The sequence below is a fragment of the Mustela lutreola genome, chromosome 11 (genome assembly GCF_030435805.1).
Source record: "Mustela lutreola isolate mMusLut2 chromosome 11, mMusLut2.pri, whole genome shotgun sequence".
Lineage (NCBI taxonomy): Eukaryota > Metazoa > Chordata > Mammalia > Carnivora > Mustelidae > Mustela > Mustela lutreola.
This window is the reverse complement of record NC_081300.1, coordinates 14122501-14144062: the sequence shown is the minus strand read 5'-3', so window position 1 is coordinate 14144062 and position 21562 is coordinate 14122501. Positions and strand designations below refer to the sequence as shown.

The following is a 21562-nucleotide window of genomic DNA, read 5'->3' as shown; positions in this document are numbered from 1 at the left end:
AATTATTCCTACTTTACTAAAGAAAAAAGGAAACCTGGAGAATTTAAGTAACTTATGCATGATAAATACTGTTAAATGATTGGTATGAAATTAAATCAGAATTATCAAGTATATTAAATAGATACATACTTTTAAATGGTTCAGACAGAATTCAAACCATGCTACAGTAGTTCTTTGTCAATCAGCACATACAGTTCCACTGTAGGCACAGGGTTGGCCCTTTTAGTAAAGGGCTAGGTCAATTTAGAAGAATAACAATACTGGGCTTTATCTTCAGGAATAATCAACCACACCCGAAGTTTTTAGTAAGTATGCTCTGGCTGGTTTCCAGGCTACATTTATAAACAAGAATTGCTGCTTGTTTTCATATAAATATATGAATTTGTGCAGAGATTGGGCTAAGAGTACAAAGAATGATGAAAATCCAAATCGGGAGAAGCACAGAAATGCAAACAGCATCACACACTGATAAACTGCTTATGGATTTTCTGTCTTCAACTGACTGGAAAAAAAAAAAAAACTAGTTTGAAGTGATGAACTGTAACATGTTGGAAGTAATTGGTTTACTAAGGAAAAGGGTGTTAATTTAGAAATATCAATACTACTACCCTCCTGGTGGATTATATATAGACAGAACAAAATCAGAGCTGCCCAATGATCTCATAGTTCATTGTTTCATTTACCACCAGGTATGTTCCAGAGTTGGCAATCAGAATAAATGGGCTTTTGCATTTCTTCCAGAAACACAGGTGCCTTGCTACCTACTCACTGCCATTTATATACATAGAGAGAAAGCATGAAAGTCAAGGTCACCTAATGAAATAAGGGGTTGGGAGTAGAAAATAAAAGGCGAATTGAAGTTTTCAGTAACTTTCCAATGATCCTACTGACAACAGTTAGTCAACCTAGCCTTCAGAGGAGAGCTTCCCTGAGTTCCTTAGTTAGTTCCATCCAAGGCAAGGACCCTGTCACTTGAGCTCAGAGCATCCTATGTTGTTCTTTTGGTGCATTATGTAAATTGCAATGATTTATTCATGGGACTATGTTTATCACGCATGTTGCATCTTAGACGGTAAGCCTTATGAGGGGTGATCAGTAAGTTTCTGGTTCATCTTTTTTACCCTAGGACCTAGAACGGTATGTGCCCCAGATTAATCACTTATAATATTTGTTAAATGAAAGATTGATTTAACATAACCATTTTTTACTACTTCTACCTTCCTACAGCACGTTCTCTATGACCTAATGATGGAGGGAAATAAGAGGGAGCTTGGGGGGGGGGGGGTGTGCTCTTACAGTTGCCCTGTCCCCCTTTGCAATGGCTTCTCCTTGAGAGATCAAAATCCTTAACACAGCCCAGAAGGCACCGGGTAGTCATGCCTCTCTATTTTCTGCTTCTTGACTTCTCACGGTCAAGCTCCAGATGCATTTCCCTTCATTGTACTTCTTTCAGCTCCTTGAATAAAACTGCAACCCCGCCTGTTCCAGGATAATTGCACATATCACCTTTTCTGCCCTGAATTCTTCGCACACCCTTGTCCCGTCTTAAACCACCTCTCAGCTGCAAGTCCATCATCACCAGAGGGAAGCCTCTCCTGACTTCCCAGGCCAGCTCAGGGGTCCCATCAGTGTCCCATCAGTAGGATCCCTACTGTTGCCCTCCATGACAGCACAAATGACAATAAGCCACAGTTGTTACTTTTCATTTGCTTCGGTGGCCATTTGATTACTAGCTATGTTCTCCCTGGACTGTAAACTTCATGAAGGTAGGGACTGTGATGATTTTTGTTTACCATATAACACCCAGGATTTTTGTTTCATATTGAATGTCCAGGGCTTGCACAGTGCCTGGCTTTTAGTCAGAACTCAGTTATTTACTGACTGAGACAATCAATAAAAGAAACACACACACACTCACACATTTACTGAGACAATCAATAAAAGAAACACACACACACACACACACACACACACTTTTACATCTCTTTTCTCTCTTCCTTAGGAATGAGCACCTAAAGGCAATAGATCTGGTTCTAAAAATAACTTCTGTTGGTATACCAATAAATCTGAATTCAAGTGATCTTGGTTTTAGCCATGAAAGAAGTCCTAACCAGTTATTATTATTCATAGCCTCTCTGCTACTTCAGGGCAAGAATTTTAACTGACTACAGGCCACCTCTTTGCAATCTTTCGATTTATAAAACGGCACAGAAATATCTATTTCCTTAGAGAGAGACTTCTTTCAAGGTATTACTTCTTACTATCAAACCAATCATTAATGGGCTTTTTCTTTGTAAGTCAGACACTTCTCACAGTTTATCACTTGTCTTTTAAAACTCCTTCTACGCCCACCCTACTGCATATGGTCACAGCTTGTTTGCAAAGAGTGCTGATCATGCTTTCAAACAAAACTGTTCCCATATGCTGTGATTCATCCCCCCCTTCCTGCCTTTGCTTCATTTGTTTTAGAATTGGAGTTTAATTTTGAAAGGGTTGCTGTGACAGGAAATGACTGGGGGAGGAAGAATTAGAAGAGGCGGATGGATGAGAGAGGAATGGTGCTTATGAAACCCACAGCCAGGATCAAAGACTGTTGGATTGGGAAAACCCCTCAAAGGAATACCAAATTCCCACTCAAGCCTTCCCTTCCAGTTTAAAGTAGAGGGATGGGAAAAACACAGACGTGGAGAGAATGCCTTCATTTCCGGAATGCATGATAGTTCCATTATTTACATTACAACTGAATCCAACATATGGTTCAGTTCCTGACCAGAGTGACATTTGGGAAACTGGAAGTGTTTTCATCTCCAGAGAATATTAATGAAACCAAGGAATGAGTTGGGTGATTGCTGATTACAGCTCAGTGCAAGACCATTTAATAGGGTAAAATGTTTGTAATATAAAGCTAACTGGGTGGCTTAGTGGGTTAAGTAAGCATCTGCCTTTGGCTCTAATCCTGATACTAGGGTCCTAGGATTGAGCCCTGGGTCGGGCTCTCAGCAGGGAGTCTGCTTCTCCCTCTCTCCTCTTCCTCATACTCTTTCTCAAATAAATTAGTTAATAAATTAAAAAAAAAAAACAACCTAAGCATTCTCGCATAATTTATTCCTTCAACAAATACTATTCAGCATCCATTAATGTGCTATAGACCTATCTAGGTATTGGGGATACAACAGTGAAAAACAATCCCTGGTAGATACCCCTGCCCTCACAGAACTTAAATTCTAATGGGGGAGGGTGGAGAATTAAACAACTCCGTAAGAATACATATGTCAGAATTTAATATGGCTGTGGAGGAAGTAAGGGAAGAGCATAAGGGTGTGTGAGTGAGTGAGGTTGGATGGCTGGTGTTTTTAGGAGTAGGTTTCATCTATCAAGTGAAGATGTAAGCCCATGGGAGGTGGGGAGAGGGAAGAGCAAGTGCAAAAGTCCTGAGGTAGCAACACACCTGATATGCTCAAGGAACATCGAGGAAACTATATTACTACGGTGGAATGTAGGAGATAAAGTCAGACAGGTTATAAAGGAGTTGAGTTAGAGCTCTGTAAGCTGGTTATGAGAATTATGTATTGTACTCTGTATGAGAAGGGAAACAACTGGAGGGTTTTGAAAAATGAGTGACCTGATCTGAATTACATTTTTTAACAACTTTTTTTAAAAAGATTTTATTTTATTGATTTTACACAGAGAATGAGTGAGAGGGGGAGGGGAAGAAGGAAAGAAAGAATCTCAAACAGATTCTCTGCTGAGCACAGAGCCTGACGCAGGGCTCAATCCCAGGACACGGAGATCATGACCTGGGCTGAAACCAAGAGTCGGAAGTTCAACCAACTGAGCCTCCCAGGCATCTCCTGAATTACATTTTTAAAGGTATACTCTAGCAGCTGTGCTGAGACCAGACCATAGGGAGTGGGGTGGTGACAGAAGCAGAGAGGTCAGTTAGATAGGAGGCTGCTGGAATAATCCAGAGATGGTGGCGTTCTGCAATACGGTTGCCAGAGAGGAAATGGTAAAAAATAGTATCGGTTTTGGTGGCTTCTGTAACAAACAATCACAAACGTGGTGCTTAAGCCAATAGAAATTTATTTTCCCTGTTCTGGAGTTCAGAGGTCCCAAATCAGTATGACTGGACCCCACTCTATGTGTTAGCAAGGCTGTGCACTCTAAATTCTACCCCTTGGCTCTGGGAGCTTCTGGTAGCTACGGCCACATCATTCCAATCTTCAAGGCTGACATCTTCCAATCTCTCTCTGCTCTATCTTCACCTCCCTTTCTCCTCTCGTGGGGGTGGGGTTTGCAAATCTCCCTCTGCCTCCTCCTTAAGGATACATGGGATTGCATTTAGGTCTCACTGGAATAATCCAGATAATCTCCCCACCTCAAGATCCTTAACTGATGCCCACCCTACCTACCGCACCCCTGCTCTTTTAAAGCCATTTCAGGTAATATCCATAGATTCTACGGATTAGGGTATGAATCTCTCAGGGAGCGGTGACAATTTTCCAGCCCACAGCAGAAGTAGTAGGTCATGGATATTTCTTGAAGGAACAGCCAATGGGATTTTTTGATCAATTACTTATTGGTTGGGAGACAGAGGAGTAAAGGCAGTCCTGAGATTTTTAGCCAGAACACCTGGACCTCAGAGGAAGATTTTAGAAAGAACAGGTTTAGGAGGGGCGCCTGGGTGGCTCAGTGGTTTGGGCTGCTGCCTTCGGCTCAGGTCATGATCTCAGGGTCCTGGGATCGAGCCCCGCATCGGGCTCTCTGCTCGGCAGGGAGCCTGCTTCCCTCTCTCTCTTTCTCTTTCTGCCTGCCTCTCTGCCTACTTGTGATCTCTGTCTGTCAAATAAATAAATAAAATCTTTAAAAAAAAAAAAAAAAAGAACAGGTTTAGGAAAGAAGATAAGGATCTCTCTCTCTCTCTCTCTCTTTCTCTTTTTTTAAAAATATCTTAAGTTTCAAAAGTCTACTAAATATCCAAGTGGTGATGTAAGGAGGGAATTAGACATAAATCTGTATTCCTATATTCTGAAGAAGGCCTATAATTCCAAAAATTAAAAAATCTGTAAATCATCAGAGTAGGGGTAGAATTAAAGCAATGAGACAAAGTGAGATTACCTGGTATGTGCTTCTGAACTGTGTTCACTTGGCTAAACTGAAGTATATCCCAAAATCTTTTTCCTTGTATGTTTTCAGATGAGCACTGACCAAAAAAGATATGTGCATGAAATTGCCAGGCAGAAATGAGGTGGCCATCACAACTCTCTGAAGGATGTGTGGTTCGATGCTGACAGAGGTACTGCTGAGCTCCAGCTCAGGCCCTTCTCTCCCACTCTGCATCTTCTCTGCAACTCTGCTTCCCAACTGTTGGCCCTCTTGGCCAATAGCAGCCCCAGCCCTACCACCAGACTCAGAGATAATGGCCTTCTGTATAGACTTCTCCAACTCTCGGTCCCCCAGTAGCAGGCGGATGTGCCTTTGGAAGCCCCAACTCTGTCTCCCGCCCCAGTGGTTCCTAGTTAGGAAGTCTGCTCCCATTCCTTCCTGCCCCCTTTCAGATCTTCCTTCCCAACTGTATAAGGTCTTATTCCAACAATAAATCCCAATTCTGTTGTGGTTGTGCTTCTCTGGTTAGACCCCGACTACCTATATACTCAGGGAGTGAAGCCAGAGAGGAAGAGTTTAAGAACTGAGCCCTGGGGTTTTCCCAGTGTTTGGAAATCAGAGAGAAAAGGAGGAATCAGTGAAGAAAACTAAGTAGGAGTGGACACTGTAGCACCTGAAGTTTATACAATTGGGGAGAGGGTGTCTTAATGAAAAAGATTATAAATAAAAATTTTAATTATACATTAAAATATACATTTAGAATGGGGAAAAGAGATCACATCAAATGAAATTTTTAAAAACTGCCAAATACAATAAATCACAGTTTAAATTATTTCACTGTTGATACACCTCTATAATACTTTTATCCTTACATTTTCTGGCTGCACCATTTTCGGTCAGCTCTTCATATTACAATTATTTTCTACAATAATTTCCACAGAGAAAATAGAAAAACAGTCATTCTTCCTTCTAGCATGACCGATCTCCGTTTTCCATTTATTTTTAGTTTATATGCATAAAATGCATAAAATTGGTATATTCACACACAGGCTTCCTTGCTGTTTGTAACCCAGTTAGCAGTCTGAGCTCCACCAACACAAGAATTTTCCAAATTTGGGTGGCAGCCATGCTCTCCGAGTTGCTGTCTCCCTGCCCACGCTGCCTGGATGGCCTCCCAGAACCCTGACCTGCTGCTGCCAGTGTGGCCACCACCCGCAACCGCAGAGGAGCCAAGCCCAGCGGGGTCACTGTCCGGGGCCCCATGGGCAAAAGGCCACGGCAGGAGCTGATGACCCCCAGGATGCCTGGTGACAAAGCAATTTCTGCCTTCCCTGGACCAGAGAAACTTTCTGAACAGGTGGGGACGATCCGTGGAGCAGCTGGCACAGTGCATGGAGACCTGAGCTACAATGAGCTCCCCCTGGAGCTCCCCGACAGCTACGCTGACACCACGCCCACGGTGAAATTCCTCACGCCTGCTACCACACCTGCCTGGACATCTTGAAGGACAAAGCTGCTCTCCATCCAGGGAACCCAACACGGATAGCCTTTTGCACACACATGCTGCTGAGCTGGGGAAAAACCCCACGATCTTTAAGAAGTGTCTATAAGAAACCTACTTGAAACACGTCTCCAGCCAAGAACCCTGACCGTCCGGCCTCTCTGCTTGTGTTGTCTTTTTATTTTCTCCTTAAATGGTCTGTCCTTTCCTTCATTTCTATCTGGGACTCTGTATCTTAAGCTGTGGTGTCATTTTTGTGTTGTTTGTTTTTTTTAAGTTAAATCTTTGTGATAAATATATTAAATAAATACATTGGGGTTATTTTCACCAAAAAAATCTTCTAACTTTGATTTTGGACAATCCTTCTTTTTAAAAGGATTTAAATTATGCAGTACATATATAATTGCTTTCTCTTATATTCCTGATTAGGAGAAAACTTCCAATTTTGATAAGGTATCAAAGAATTGAATGTCACAGGAAGAATGTATTATTTTACACATCTGGTGGTAAGGAGGATTTTTCCAGACTGCTTTTCAAACTTTCTCTTTTACTCTCATGTACCTCTGGTGCTGTGTGCCAGGAGACAGATACTTTAATATCATGATTTGATTTCTGAGTAACACTTTTGTGTCTTGATGCCAGTTAAGTCAGCACACTAGGCAGTAGGAGCATTTTTCAAAGCCACTCCTGCACCAGGGGGATAGAGATAACTCTGATTACACAAAAGAAACTACAAAAGAACACAATATAGCCCACTAAACCCAAACTAAAGGTATCTCCAACTCAACTTCCTCTAAGCCCCATCACCGAAGGGCTTGTAGCCATTCCAACGCTCCAAATACCACCAGCCACAAAGGGAAAATCTGAACTTTCTAACCTGGAAACTTTCAAACATATACACGAGTAGACTGTATGGTGCAGTAAATTCCCTATAGTCTCAGTAGTTGGGCTGAAGCAGAGCTTCTAGCACATTCTATGAACAAGTTTGCTCAATCAGTTTAAATAGGCCACCATGGCAGGATGCCAAGGCCGGGTACCTGTTGATATTTGTTTGGTATATCACCCATTCTAGAAATGAAGGCCTGATTCTGAAAGGCCAGATTCCAAATCAAGCCGTATAAACCTTAGTTTTGTCATTTTTTCCCTAAAACATAGCCACCTGTAATGTTAAGAAATTTCACTGTGTGTATGTGTGTAAGAAATTCAACCATCTGTATGAAAAGTTGTGTAGAGAACTTCTCTATACTAAAGGCACCAAACCCTTATCAACCACCAGCATTTGTGCCCACAGACCAGCCCCTGAGAGTACAGATGAACCCTGTATGGTCTCCTAACTGAGGTGAGCACAGAAAGAAGCAAAGCCACTGATGAGAATATGCAGCTACCCAAGGCCCCAGCTACTCCTCTGGCTGAAAAACCTCCAGGTCATTTTCACTTCCATGTCTTGCCAAGTCCTGGCTCTGGCCAAATTTGGACCATTCTCCTTCATGTTTCTCAATCTGCCCTCTGCTTCTCCTGGTCCTTTTTTCAGAGTAAGGTCTGTTCCGAGAAAATGCGTAATATGGTTGAAAGAAATAATCAGACAGACTCAGAGAAGAAGAAGCAAAGCCTCAGAACCATTAGAGCCTATAGAAGGAAGAGGGAGGAAGAAGAGGAAGACAGCGTGGATCTGTCTTGCATGGCGGCAGCAGCGGGTGCTAAGGATGAGAGAACGGCGCCGGTGGACGGACGGACTGTCTTGTTTGTTTGCTTGCACCAGCATCATCTCACTGCCAGCATCACGGTGGCAAGGAAAGGGAGCTTGTTAGAGACTCAGGATTCCCAGCTCTGTCCATACCCGCAGTTCACATCAGGACCTTATTGCAGCTGTCTTCATTCTGGTTCGGTCCATTCCGTGCTAGTTGCAGTGAATTTGTATGAGATGCTGCACCCAAAACAGTATCTTCACCTCTTCCCTGCCAGACTCTGCCTTAGGCTGGGTTTCCTAGAGGTAGGACCTGGAGCCTACTAAACACTTCCAGGTCCTTCCAGGAAGCTCCCTGGATAACCCTGCTATTCTGGAGACTACTCAGACCCCTTCCCCTCCCTCTCCCACATCAATCTCCCAGCTCAGGATGTTTCTCCAAAGCTTACCTTCTTGACTAGAACTGACTGCCCCCCGCAGCTCCCCACCTGTCATAATCTCATCAGTCATAATCTCAAATTCATGCAGGAAGTCTTTTGCCCACAGATTGAACAATGACATTGATTTTCAATTGCCTGTCTCTTTGACATTCTCACTTGCTGCCCAAGGTGAGTGCCTCCCCTAGCCTTGTATGACCCTTCCCACATGGGCCTTTTCTCAGTGGGGCAATAAAAAGAAGTGGCTTGGCTATTTTGCAACCCAGAAGATGGACGATCAGATCTATGAAGTCTGTCCCAATATGAGGTTAAATGTGGAAATAGCCTTGACATTTGGAAACAGAATTTTTGCCCCCAAATTTGGCTTTGAAAGACAGCTGAGCCACTAAGTGTGTCACAAAGACTTGGTAGGACTGAAGACAGCCCGCAGTTTTTAGTTTTCAATCAGCATTTGGAAATTGTGGCAATATATGATTTTCTCTAATATTTTTTCTTAAAACAGTAACACAGGCAGTACAATTATTGTAGAAAAATTGAAAAATACAAAATAGGCTACAAAAGAAAATAAAATGAACTCTAATCTCCAATGGAAATAACTGCTATTATTGTTTGCTTGTGTTTTTCTACTCATAGGTAATGCATCATTGCAGTTTACTTATACACGTATAATATGAATTGCTCATTAATGTCCATAGTTTCAATTACATTTTTGAGTATCCTCTGCATCCTTGAGAATGCTAAGGAACAATGTTATGCTTCATTATATAAATACTTCATTTTTTTTAAGGAGTTAAGTGCTATCTGACTACTCTTGTGGAAAGGTTTCAAGATCAACAGAGTTAAGTACTGATCTACCCTAAGCAGCTTTACAACCTTGGGCAAGTTTCTTAAACCTTATGTGCCTCAGTTTCCTCTCATTTAAAAGGAGGATAAACATAGTACCTACGTTGGGGTGACCAACTGGCTTGACTGGAAGAGCACGCAACTCTTGATCTCAAGGTTGTGAGTTTGAGCCTGATCTTGGGTATGGAGATTACTTTAAAAAAATAAAATAAAATCTTAAAAAAAAAACCCAGTATCTACTTTGAAGTCCTTATGTGGTGAGTAAAGGGGAAATAATGTGTTAAGTGCTTAGACTAATGTCTGGCATGCAGTAAGTATTAAATAAAAGTTATTCTTACCCTCATTATCTTTGTATTACTCCAATACTTTTTAATGAGTGAGTACCTTTATAATAAAGTGTTGATCCAATAATATAACTACTGAACAGTAGATGAGGGTTATGGTTGAACAGCCATACTATTCAAGGTTTTAGTGATTTGGAAGTTAAACAGCAAACATTTTCTGAAGCCCATATAGTGTAATAAGCAAGAGATGAGTTTTGGTTGAAGACAAAGGTTAATCCCTGATAATTGTGATAAGCATTGCTGCAGTTAACAAAAAGGGCCTGTAACTGTTCTCAGACTTTTGCTTTTAATAGCCTGACGATATACATACTATTATTAGCAGGACACTGAGGCGCAAGAAGCTATGACACAGCAAGGCAAAAGCCTAATAAAAGGCACAGCACCGGGGTGCCTGGGTGGCTCAGTGGGTTAAAACCTCTGCCTTCGGCTCAGGTCATGGTCCCGGGGCCTGGGATAGAGCCCCGCATTGGGCTGTCTGCAAAGCAGGGAGCCTGCTTCCCCCTCTCTCTCTGCCTGCCTCTCTGCCTACTTGTGGTCTCTGTCAAATAAATAAATAAAATCTTTAAAAATAAAATAAAATAAAATAAAAAGCACACCGAGGGTCTGAACTCAGAAGACCTTAGTGGAGAGCCTCTGCTGTTAAACACTGCTACCCTAGTTCCCCCTTATCCATAAGGGATGGTTCCCAAGACCCCCGGATACCTAAGACCACGGATAGTACTGAACCTTATATCTACCATATTTCTCCCCTATACATACGTACCTAGGATAGAGCCCCATTTTTAAATTAGGCACAGAAAGAGATTAACAACAATAACTAATAATAAAATGAAACAATTGTAACAATATACCGTAATCACAGTTGTGTGAAGGTGGTCCATCTCTCAAACTCTTTCTATACAGTTGACCCTTGAAAAACGCAGGTTTGAACCTACCGCGTCCAACTGATCCATGGGTTTCATTTTGTATGACTACGGTTCAGTACTGTATTGTACTGAACTTAACGTCGTCTCTTCTCCGGCTTACCTGACGACCCGAGCACCGTAGACAGTGCTGTGTTAATCGTCCGCTCGTGCTCTCGGCCCGGCTTCCATCACCAGCAGGCGACGAGCAGTTCAATTCTGCGACGTCAAAGTGACACATGGATTTTGCTTTGGGTTGAGCGGAGGGTTGTCCCGCGGGTCAGCTGTGTGTACTCACCTTGGTTCTTGCGATGACGTGAACTGATCACAGGACAGGGCGCCTGGGTGGCGAAGGCCGGCAGGCGCGGCTCCTAGTTCCGGCTCAGGTCCTGGGCTCAGGTGGACGGACGGGGCCGCCTTCGGCTCCGCGGGGGCCTGGGCGTGGAGCCGGCTCGGGAATCCCTCCCTGTCCCTCTCCCCCTCCGGCCCCCCTGCCTTCTTAGAAATAATAATAATAGTAAAAAGATGCGACGGAGACATGATGAGATGAAACGCGGATGACGTAGCGTGTGACGTAGGATGTCGCGTCCAACTCCCACCCACGCTCAGACGCTGCGTCAGAGGCGGACCCGCTGCTTCCGGCTGTGATTCTCCGGGTAACGGGCTCCCGGGCGGCGAGTCTGCGGTCGAAGGGCTCTGCTCTACGTTGATTACGTATCTGAAAAAGTTATTTAGTATCAGTGAGTCTGTGAACTGGCTTGTGCCCTTTTCCTTGTGGCTTTGAGGAAACTCTGTTCTTGGTATGAGCCCTTTGCCAATCACATGTGTTAAAAAGATCATCTCGCTTTAGGGGTGCCTGGGTGGCTCCGTGGGTTAAAGCCTCGGCCTTTGGCTCGGGTCATGACCCCAGGCTCCTGGATTCGAGCCCCGCATCGGGCTCTCTGCTGAGCAGAGAGCCTGCTTCCTCCTCTCTCTCTGCCTGCCTGTCTACTTGTGACCTCTGTCAAATAAAACCTTAAAAAAAAAAAAATTATCTCGCTTTAGCTTCCATTTTGCCTAACATAATGGAATCTCTTTATGAATAGCTCTTAATTTTAATGTAAATCCAAAACATCAGCATTTCCCTGTATAACTGGTGAATTTTGTGCCTATATTATCTTCTAGTAGCATTATGATTTTCCTTTCTCTACAATTTACTTAGAACTGACTTTTGAAATATGGTGTGATGTAGAAGTCAGGACACATTTTATTCCCATATGGGTATCCAATTGCCATGACACCATTTACAGTTAAAAACTGCCTTTCTCTCGCTGCTCTTATAACGTCGCTTTTTCCCATAAATAAATTTATTTATGTGAGTTTACTCCTGAATATTCTATTCTTTCCTGTTGTTCTATTGGTTCATCTTGTACCAACATCATAGTAATTGTGGCTTTAGAATAAATTTGCCAGTTTCTTCACTATTGTTGGCGCTTTGCATTTCCATATAAAGTTTAGAATCAACTTGCCAATTTCCCTAAAATGACCTGCTAGGATTTTGATTGGAATTGCACTGAACCTATAAATTACTTTGGGAAGAATTACAATTTTAGAACATTGTCTCTTTATTGTCTTCTAATCCACAAACATGGTAAATCCTTCTATATATTTCAATTTTAATTTCTTCTGATATTATATAGCTTTTATAAAACAATAAAAAAAAAACCCTCTAACACATTTGTTCCTAGGCATCTGATGTTTTGAGTTATTATTGTAAAATGTATTATTTAAGTTTCGCTGTTCCTCCAGTACAATGTTCAATAGAAGTAGAGAAGTCAGTATCAGGCATTCTTGTCTCCTTCCTAATCACAGGTAGGAAGCCTATAATATTTCACTATTAATTGTGTTAGCTGTAGGGTGCAGGATTTTTTATGGTTTTTCTCCTCTGCTAATTTCCCTTCTCCATCTCACTTTGAGGTGCCAGAAGCCACCTTTTTTTTTTTTTTTTAAAGATTTTCTTTTTAAGTGATCTCTACACCCAACATGGATTTCTTTTCTTTTTTTCTTTTTTTTTTTTTAAGATTTTATTTACTTATTTTTCAGAGAGAGAGCAAGCAAGAGAGCGAGCACAGGCAGACAGAGTGGAAGGCAGAGTCAGAGGAAGAAGCAGGCTCCCTGCGGAGCAAGGAGCCCGATGTGGGACTCGATCCCAGGACACGGGGATCATGACCTGAGCCGAAGGCAGCCGCCCAACCAACTGAGCCACCCAGGCATCCCGCAGAAGCCACCTTTACCTCAAATGATTTTCTTCCTCTTTTTTAAAAATTTTATTTATTTTTTTAAGTAATCTCTGTACCCAGTGTGGGGCTTGAACTCACAATCACCAGATCAAGAGTTGCATGCTCTGTTGACTAAGCCAGCCAGGTGCCCCTCGAATTATTTTCTTTATAAATTAGATTCTACTTTTCTGCCAAATTCAACCCCGCACTTCCTGGAGGACCCTGTAAGGCATCCCTGAGTAATGACCACCAAGCATTTGCTTACATACCTCCTACTCCAAAGCCGTACAGAATCTCGTTGTTCTATGTCCCATGTATAGAACCAAATATTTATCTCAATTTAAGATTTTATTTATTATTTGACAGAGATCACAAGTAGACGGAGAAGCAGGAAGAAGCAGGCTCCCTGCTGAGCAAAGAGCCCGATGCAGGGCTCAATCCCAGGACCCTGAGATCATGACCTGAGCCGAAGGCAGCGGCTTAACCCACTGAGCCACCCAGGCGCCCTATTTTTTATCTCAGCTTAAAGGAGAGTCACCTAGCCTTGCATACCGAAAGAAATGGAAAACCCAACTAAACAGTGGCTTAAGTAAAGCAGGGGGGTTATTGTTTTCATATAAGAAGGAGTCCAGGGACGCCTGGGTGGCTCAGTTGGTTGAGCAGCTGCCTTCAGCTCGAGTCATGATGCCATTGTCCTGGGATCGAGTCCCACATCGGGCTCCTTGCTTGGCAGGGAGCCTGCTTCTCCCTCTGCCTCTGCCTGCCTCTCTGTCTGCCTGTGCTCACTCTCGCTCCTCTCTCTCTGACAAATAAATAAATAAAATCTTAAAAAAAAAAAAGAAAAAAAGGAGTCCAGGGGATGTCATCCTGGGCTGGTCTGGTGTCTCCATTGTACTACCAGTAACTGCCCTATTTCTAGCTGTGAGAAGTGTCCTCACAAACATGTGTTTCCGCATTCCAGAAGTGGTGAAAGTAAAGTGCAAAAGGCATGGTCTATTGAGTCCGCCCCTTTATAAAGAGCATATTCCTAAAAGCCTCACCAGGCAATTTGCTCTTCCATCTCATTGGCCACAAAGACAAGTCAATGTTTCACTGGGCCACCCTGAACAAAACTGAGGTTCAGTTAATAATAAAAAAAGGGAAAGATACTTGATACTGGGTCAGCAAACAACAGAGTCTGTTACAAGAGTTCACCTGTTCTCCCCTATTGATTCCTTTCCCCCATGAGAGAAGAGCAGTAAGAGCCTTGGACAATAGCTGAAAGTTCAAGAGACCAACCCTCAACTGTCTGGGAAGGAGTGGGCATGAGAACATGAAGTCAAGAGCAGAGGAATCTCGGAGAACGTACAGAGAAAGCAGAGTGGACTCCTGCTTCCCCTGGGACGGGAAACTCAACAAGGGCCCCCAGGAAGATTTCTGGTGGAGCTAGGAGGCTGACAGAGGGACAGAGCAAGTTGAAGACCAGAATAGAAACAGCTGTTGGCAGCACTTGCCAGCCCTCAGGGAATCGCTTGTGTGCATGTGCACAATTCCATTTGGTCTGTACACATGTACAAATCATTGCCTCCTTCACTGTCTAAGTGTTTGGGATTATTCCTTTCTTCTTTAAGCCTTACATTGACTAAGCTACACATGGCTGGGAGCCTGAACTTGCAGAACTACTAACTCGGTATACACAAGCCATATACTGCTTACTCATTACTCTAGAACTCTCATTTTTTCGGGTCTACTACAGACTTCTACCTTGCATCAGGCCCCAGGCCCCATTGCTTTTTCTCACTTGTCCTTAGAATAGCCGTAACAGTATCGCAGTGGGTGGGGTTTTTTTTTTTAAGATTTTATTTATTTATTTATTTGACAGACAGAGATCACAAGTAGGCAGAGAGGCAGGCAGAGAGAGAGGGGGAAGCAGGCTCCCTGCTGAGCAGAGAGCCCGATGTGGGGCTCCATCCCAGGACCTTTAGATCATGACCTGAGCCAAAGGCAGAGGCTTAACCCACTGAGCCACCCAGGCACCCCTTGTATTGCAGTTTTTAAGATGAGAAACTTGGGGTTCCAGAGGGAGCAGTAGCAAGGTTCAAATCCACATCTGCTGACTGATTGTGAAAGCAGGTACATATAACAAAAACCTTGTCCTCATCGCCTTGAAACCAGAAAAAAACCTAGTCTAACTCCCTAGTTTAAGGAGGAAAACACACACACACATACAAACACACACAGCCTGAGGTGTCAAGGACCTGGCCCAGAGTAGCAGTTATAGAAGGCATATTAAATATCTGAACCCAGTCATCTCATTTCTTTTTTTTTAATATATATTTTATAAAGATTCATTTGTTTTGAGAGAGAGAGAACACAGAAGTGGGAGGGGCAGAAGGATAAAGAGACTCTCAAGCAGACTCCCCGCTGAGTGCAGAGCCTGATGCAGGGCTTGATCCCACGACCCTAGGATCATGACTTGGGCTGAAACCAAGAGCTGAACATTCAACCGACTGAGCCACCCAGACAACCCTGAGTCAACTCACTTCTTGACACAAAGTGAGAGTCTACGTAACTGATGCCTTTAGTGTTTGCAGGGTTAGTTCCACTTTTTTTGCCAGAGATGGAGATCATTTTCAAACTTGAATGTGTCTTCATTACATCTCATTAACCACATTAAAATTTTTACTTTCCAGACCAACAAAACACATAGCTTAAAAAACAAAAATCATGTCCTGAATGTAAAGAGATAGGGGAACTTGCCAGGAACTAGTTCCAGACACATTTTAGCTTGATGATTTTGCTGAAAACAAAAAACAAGGCAAAATGTCTTTAAATTCATCCAAATAACCTTTTCCTACTTCATCTCAGAGGAACCAGTTAGGAGGCAAAGGAGGGCCCAATCACTGCTCCACTGCTTGACCCCCCAGTTATCATCTGTTCCTTAGGGAGGCCTTCCCAGACCCGCTTTTCTAAATGGACTTCCTCATTACAGCACATTTGGGATTCTGCTTCTGGCCATGGCAGATTAACAGGTCCTGGACTAGCCCTCCTACAGCAAACAACTGTTAAGAGTGAACAAAATATATGGAATTACAGTTTCCAGAAGTCAGGCAAAAGGCAGCACAAGACCATGATTCCTGAGAGATAAGTCCCATGATACTCTTTCTACAGACACTTTCTAGACTGTGGCACGAGGAGATAGCCAAACAGAGCACAGGGGTCTTGCAAAGCTGAGGAGACAGAAATTGGAAGTTTGGATTAGTAAGACAGTTGGAGAGTGCAGGGCAAGGTACATAGACAAGGGAGCTGCACAGGGGGAGTTCCAGATATCTGCAGGGGGGCTGGGGAAGTTCCCCTTGAGGCTTCAGCTAAATACCAGGCTATTCATCTTAGGACAAGACTCCATGAGGCTGATCAAAGACACTGTAGAACTGGGGGTTTAACAAATACTAGAGCCTGCATAGGTCCATGACATGCTCAAGGACTGACCAATCAGAGTGGCCCCAGGCACCCAAGAGAGACCCCAGAGAGGCTGTTCTAGACCTACACTAACACGGCTCTAAACCAGCCCTTGAACATATTAAGGTGATCTACAAATTCACTACCAGCCAGAACAAAATTCAACACTGTATTAGAGAAGCATGAGAATCTAAAAACTCAACTATGTAACATCTGTGATTTGTAGCATACAACCAAGAATTTCTAGACATGTAGACATGTGAAGAAGCAGCAAGATATAATCCATAACCAAGAAAAAAATAGCTAGTTGAAAGACTGAGAATGACAGAGATGATAGAATTAGCAGATAAAGACTTTAAAACAGCTATATATATCTATATTTTTAAACAGCTGTATCTTTTAATAGGCAAAATGTTTGAAGAGATACTTCACCAAAGATGATGATATATGGACATCAGCATAGTGACACATGAGTCATTAGAGAAATTAAAACCACAATGAGATACCACTACACACCTATTAGAATGGTCAATATTTATTTTTTTAAAAGATTTATATGAGAGAAAGCCTGTGAGTGGGGGGGAGGGGCAGAGTTAGAGAATCTTCAAGCATACTCCTCACTGAGTGTGGAGCCCAGTGTGAGACTTGATCTCATGAACTCATGAGATCATAACCTGAGCTGAAACCGAGAGATGGATGCTTAACTGATTGAGCTACCCAGGCGCCCCTAAAGTGGTTAAAATTTTAAAAATACTGACCATGTCAAATGTTGGCAAAGATACGGAAGAACTGGGACTCTCACACTCTTTTGGTGGGAATAAAAAAATGTTACAAACATTTTGGAATACAGTTTGAAAATGTATTAAAAAATAAACATATACCTACTATACGATCTAGCCATTCTACTCCTAGGTACTTACCCAAGAGAAAAGGAAGTATACGTTCACATGTTCAAAGACCTACGTGTCTATAGCAGATGTATTTATAAAAACTCCAAACAGGAAAAAACCCAAATGTCCATTAAAAGATGGGTAAATAAACGAATTGTGGCATATGTTATGTCAGGAACCATGAAAGATTTTGAGATCTCATGCTGATTGCATGCTAACAAGGTATCTCACCACCACTTCATAGACACAGAGAGATGCAGGGCTTCTGAGCTTCTATTACCATGGCAATAACGTAGCCAGAGTAACATAACTGTGTCCTTTTTCTGAGCTTCTGACCCACTAGATGACATGGAGAGAGCCAAGTGTTGCTCCCACACTCAGTGGGGTACATTGTAGCAGAGAAAACATTGAAATTTGGAAGCCCTGATTTTATTTGGGAGATACTGGTAAACCAGCCCATTCTCAAAGAGGTCCTCCACCAGGACTGATCAGTGACAGACTTCAGAAGAAGTAACATGATTGATCACTGACCAGGATGTGTATCTGTTATTTACCTACTGACCTGGGAACTGAGGAGCTGGACCTCAGTAAAATTGTAAAATTGTAAAATTCACAATTTGTATAATTACTGTCAATTTAATAAGTCTGGCCAAGATTTCAAATACACTTTCCACCCCCGTCCCCTGTCTAAATTCAGTCTCAGTTAGTCTCTTACCTAACACGATTACAGTTCCGGTATCTTAAACTCCTCCAAGTTAATGATAATGGCCCCAACAAGGCCTACTTCAAATATTACATCTGTGAAATCTCCCCCAATTTTTCCACCTTGTCTGAAGTTATCAGTTTTCCTCTGGACTCCTATAGATCTTGGGACATATATTAGTTCTGTCACACAGATCACGACAGCTCAGCAATCAGTTTATATGTCTGTCATTCACTGGACTGCGAGTGGCACACCGTAAGAACTCAGTAAATCTTTGTTAAAGGAACACACAAAAGAATTCCACAAAATACTTAGGTGATCAGAAATAGTATTCTATTTTCCAGAAAAGTGACTATTGAGATATAAATGGTTCATGCTATTTTATCCCTTTTCAATAGATCATTTAAAAGTAGGCAAAAATCATTTTTGCCTACTCCTCAATTTTCACAGCTAATTTGAACAAGACCCAGGATCATAAACTCTAAGGAACGGTACATGCTTAAGCATTCTTAGCTCCCCCTGAATTTCAAAAGCAAGTGGAAACTTTATGTGTCTGATTATTACAGACTCTACTGCCCCAAGAGTTAACAAATGACAGTTAACAAATGTCCGATAAAGCCAAGTTAAATAGCCTACAGGCCCTTCTTAAAGCCAAACTTTCCAAATTGGAGAGTAATTTACTTTTAAAAATTTCTTGGTAACTGTAACATAGCGTTTGATGTCTTATTACCTCTCAATGTATACAATATGTTCTCCTCACTCGGAGAGTCCCCTCAGCCTTCATAGCTTTGGACCCACCACTGCCACTCCCGTTAAAAGATATCCCAGAATGACTTTGCTTTGGGACTGGACAGACCCATCAGAAGTTGTCAGAGAAATAAGGAGGTGACACTTTTGTCATCACAGACCAAATGTGAAACCAGAATGACTGCAAGTGTGCAAATCAGGGTTTTCCCCCGAGGCACAAGCTTTTTAAAAGACACGAAGATGATAAGTACTTATTTTTAATTAAAATACCCTTTTCCAACATCACATATTGAATTTCAGTATCCTCATTTACACTGTGCTCTCCTGCCACCAGGCTGTTGCTAGCACTGGATTCTATGATCTACAGAGAGGACCTGGCAAATTCACTTCCAACTCTTTCCTCTTGCCCCTACTAACAGTGATGTTGAGGATAAGAATGCCTGACAGGTGTTAAGGCTTTTTGGCCGTTATATACCTGCCCCCCAGGGGAGTCTCTATTTGCCAATTTTTTTTTAAAGATTTTATTTATTTGATAGAGAGAGATCACAAGTAGACGGAGAGGCAAGCAGAGAAAGAGAGGGAAGCAGGCTCCCTGCTGAGCAAAGAGCCCGATGCAGGACTCGATCCCTGGACCCTGAGATCATGACCTGAGCCGAAGGCAGTGGCTTAACCCACTGAGCCACCCAGGTGCCCCTCTATTTGCCAATTGTTATAGCAGAAACCTACAAGGGCAGTGACACAGCAGAGAGAATCACTGACTTTACTCTCCGGAGCCCTTTATCCCCCTCCACATGTCAGCAGTTCTGAGACAATGAATCAAACCATCTTGACAGGCTTAAGCCATTTAGACCATCTACTCTCAAAAGAAACAGATTAAAAGGCTTTAACAATATTGCAGTTATTATTATAGAAGGAAATGCTATTAAGGAGCTGGCAGGAGCAGGCAAAAAATAGTCTTCTTGACAAACTTGTGAATTTCTGGCTTCCATTTTTGGGAGCAAGTTTCTACTCCTTGTCCGTACTGTGATTTTAATTATTCAAACTGAAAAGCATTGTCCAATAAAGGATAACAATTCTGCACGAAGTGCCATTTTGCAAATGATTCACATTTTCATGTAGAATAAAGTTGCTGGAGTTTTCCAAGTAAGACATGTTACAGTTTCTTGTACAGCAACTGCCCAATTCTGTTTTCTTAGCTCCCTAGAATATGGATCTAACAAAGCCGAGGGTTTGGGTGTGCCTCTCAAGTAAGGAAGTTATAAAAGGAAAAAAGTCTTCATAGGTAGCAACGTCACCCTGATTCCCCAAAAGCAATTCCCGGTGTTTGTCCTCTGGATGCGTGATGAACATCATCATCTCCCCATGTGAAATGCAGCACCGACATTGTAAGGCTAGAACATGGTGGCCGCAAGCCAAGACCAGGGAAAATTCAAGCACAGCACAGACTCTGGCAAGCCAGCGATGGGGCGATAGGAGGCTGCTGGTCACTTTGGTAAGAGTCCCTAATATGCGCCTTCTGCACCTTTGTCTTTTACAAAGATCTCTCAAATGGTAACACAATTTTTTTTTTTAAATTTATTTGACAGAACACAAGTAGGCAGAGAGGCAGGCAGAGAGAGAGGAGGAAGCAGGCTCCCCGCCGAGCAGAGAGCCCGATGCAGGACTCGATCCCAGGACCCTGAGATCATGACCTGAGCTGAAGGCAGCGGCCCAACCCACTGAGCCACCCAGGCGTCCCAATGGTAACACAATTTTGATTGGGACACAAGGCGGGCAGTAAAAAGTGTTGGAGGAAAAAGACCTGTTTTGTCTGATAGCTTGACATCATTTTTCATTTTTTCTGCCCTCTTGGGTAAACTGATCCAGAGAACGCCTTTGATCTTTCCTTTTTTTTTTTTTTTTTTGCCTCACTCCTGCCAGCTTTTCTACCTACCTATAAAGCCTGAGATTGGGATTGTAAAGTCAGCGCTGGGTTTTAACTGTTTCAGTTTCCTTCATTATCATTCAACCTTCGAGCTCACACGCAAGTGCTCAAGGAAAGCTTCTTGTAGGGAGACCCAGAGGCGGTGCCGGGCTGAATGAGGAATGGTTGGGCAGGACGGATGCACAAAAGGAGGGAAACTTTCCTTTTTGCAGGAGAGCACGTTTACTCTGTTGACAGCCAGCTGAACTCACTCCATCTCAAAAAGCAGAATTTGATGAATAGGGGGATAGGGTATTTGATATTGGTGACTGCTAACACCTCAGGATTTACTCAGGAGCAAGGCCAAAACCTCAAGCTGCCCCTCAGAAAAGCTGGGAGGTGGTCACTAGGAAGGAGGAGAGAGAGCAGATGGTTCTCTGCCGGAGGCACCACATCTCTGGGATTCCAGGCATCTTCAGTTCACAGCAAAGCTTCACTGTGTTAGGCCAAGCTCCAGGCCTCACTAGCTCTGCCCTCGAGGTCAGCCACCTTTGGAGGAGCAGCTACCAGGTAAAATGTGGAAATCAGTAAGCTTCCGGCCACACAAGCTCTCCAATGCAGAGACCCAGGGGATGGCTAACAGGCCCTAACCTCATTAGTCTCCGGTCTTAGACCCCAGTGAATTTGGTCAGGCTCTGAGGCCCTTGGAAGCATTAAGAACAGCAGCTCCAACCATCAGACTGACAAGAGATAAGATCTTATAAACCAGAATGTCAGTTAACATTACACAAAATTCGTGCTTTAAC

General features: G+C 42.8%; 1 pseudogene; it reads left to right on the top strand.

Moving 5' to 3' along the window:
• Positions 1 to 6272: 6272 nt before the first annotated feature.
• Positions 6273 to 6755, top strand: LOC131811822 (ubiquitin-conjugating enzyme E2 C-like; annotated as a pseudogene).
• Positions 6756 to 21562: the final 14807 nt, after the last annotated feature.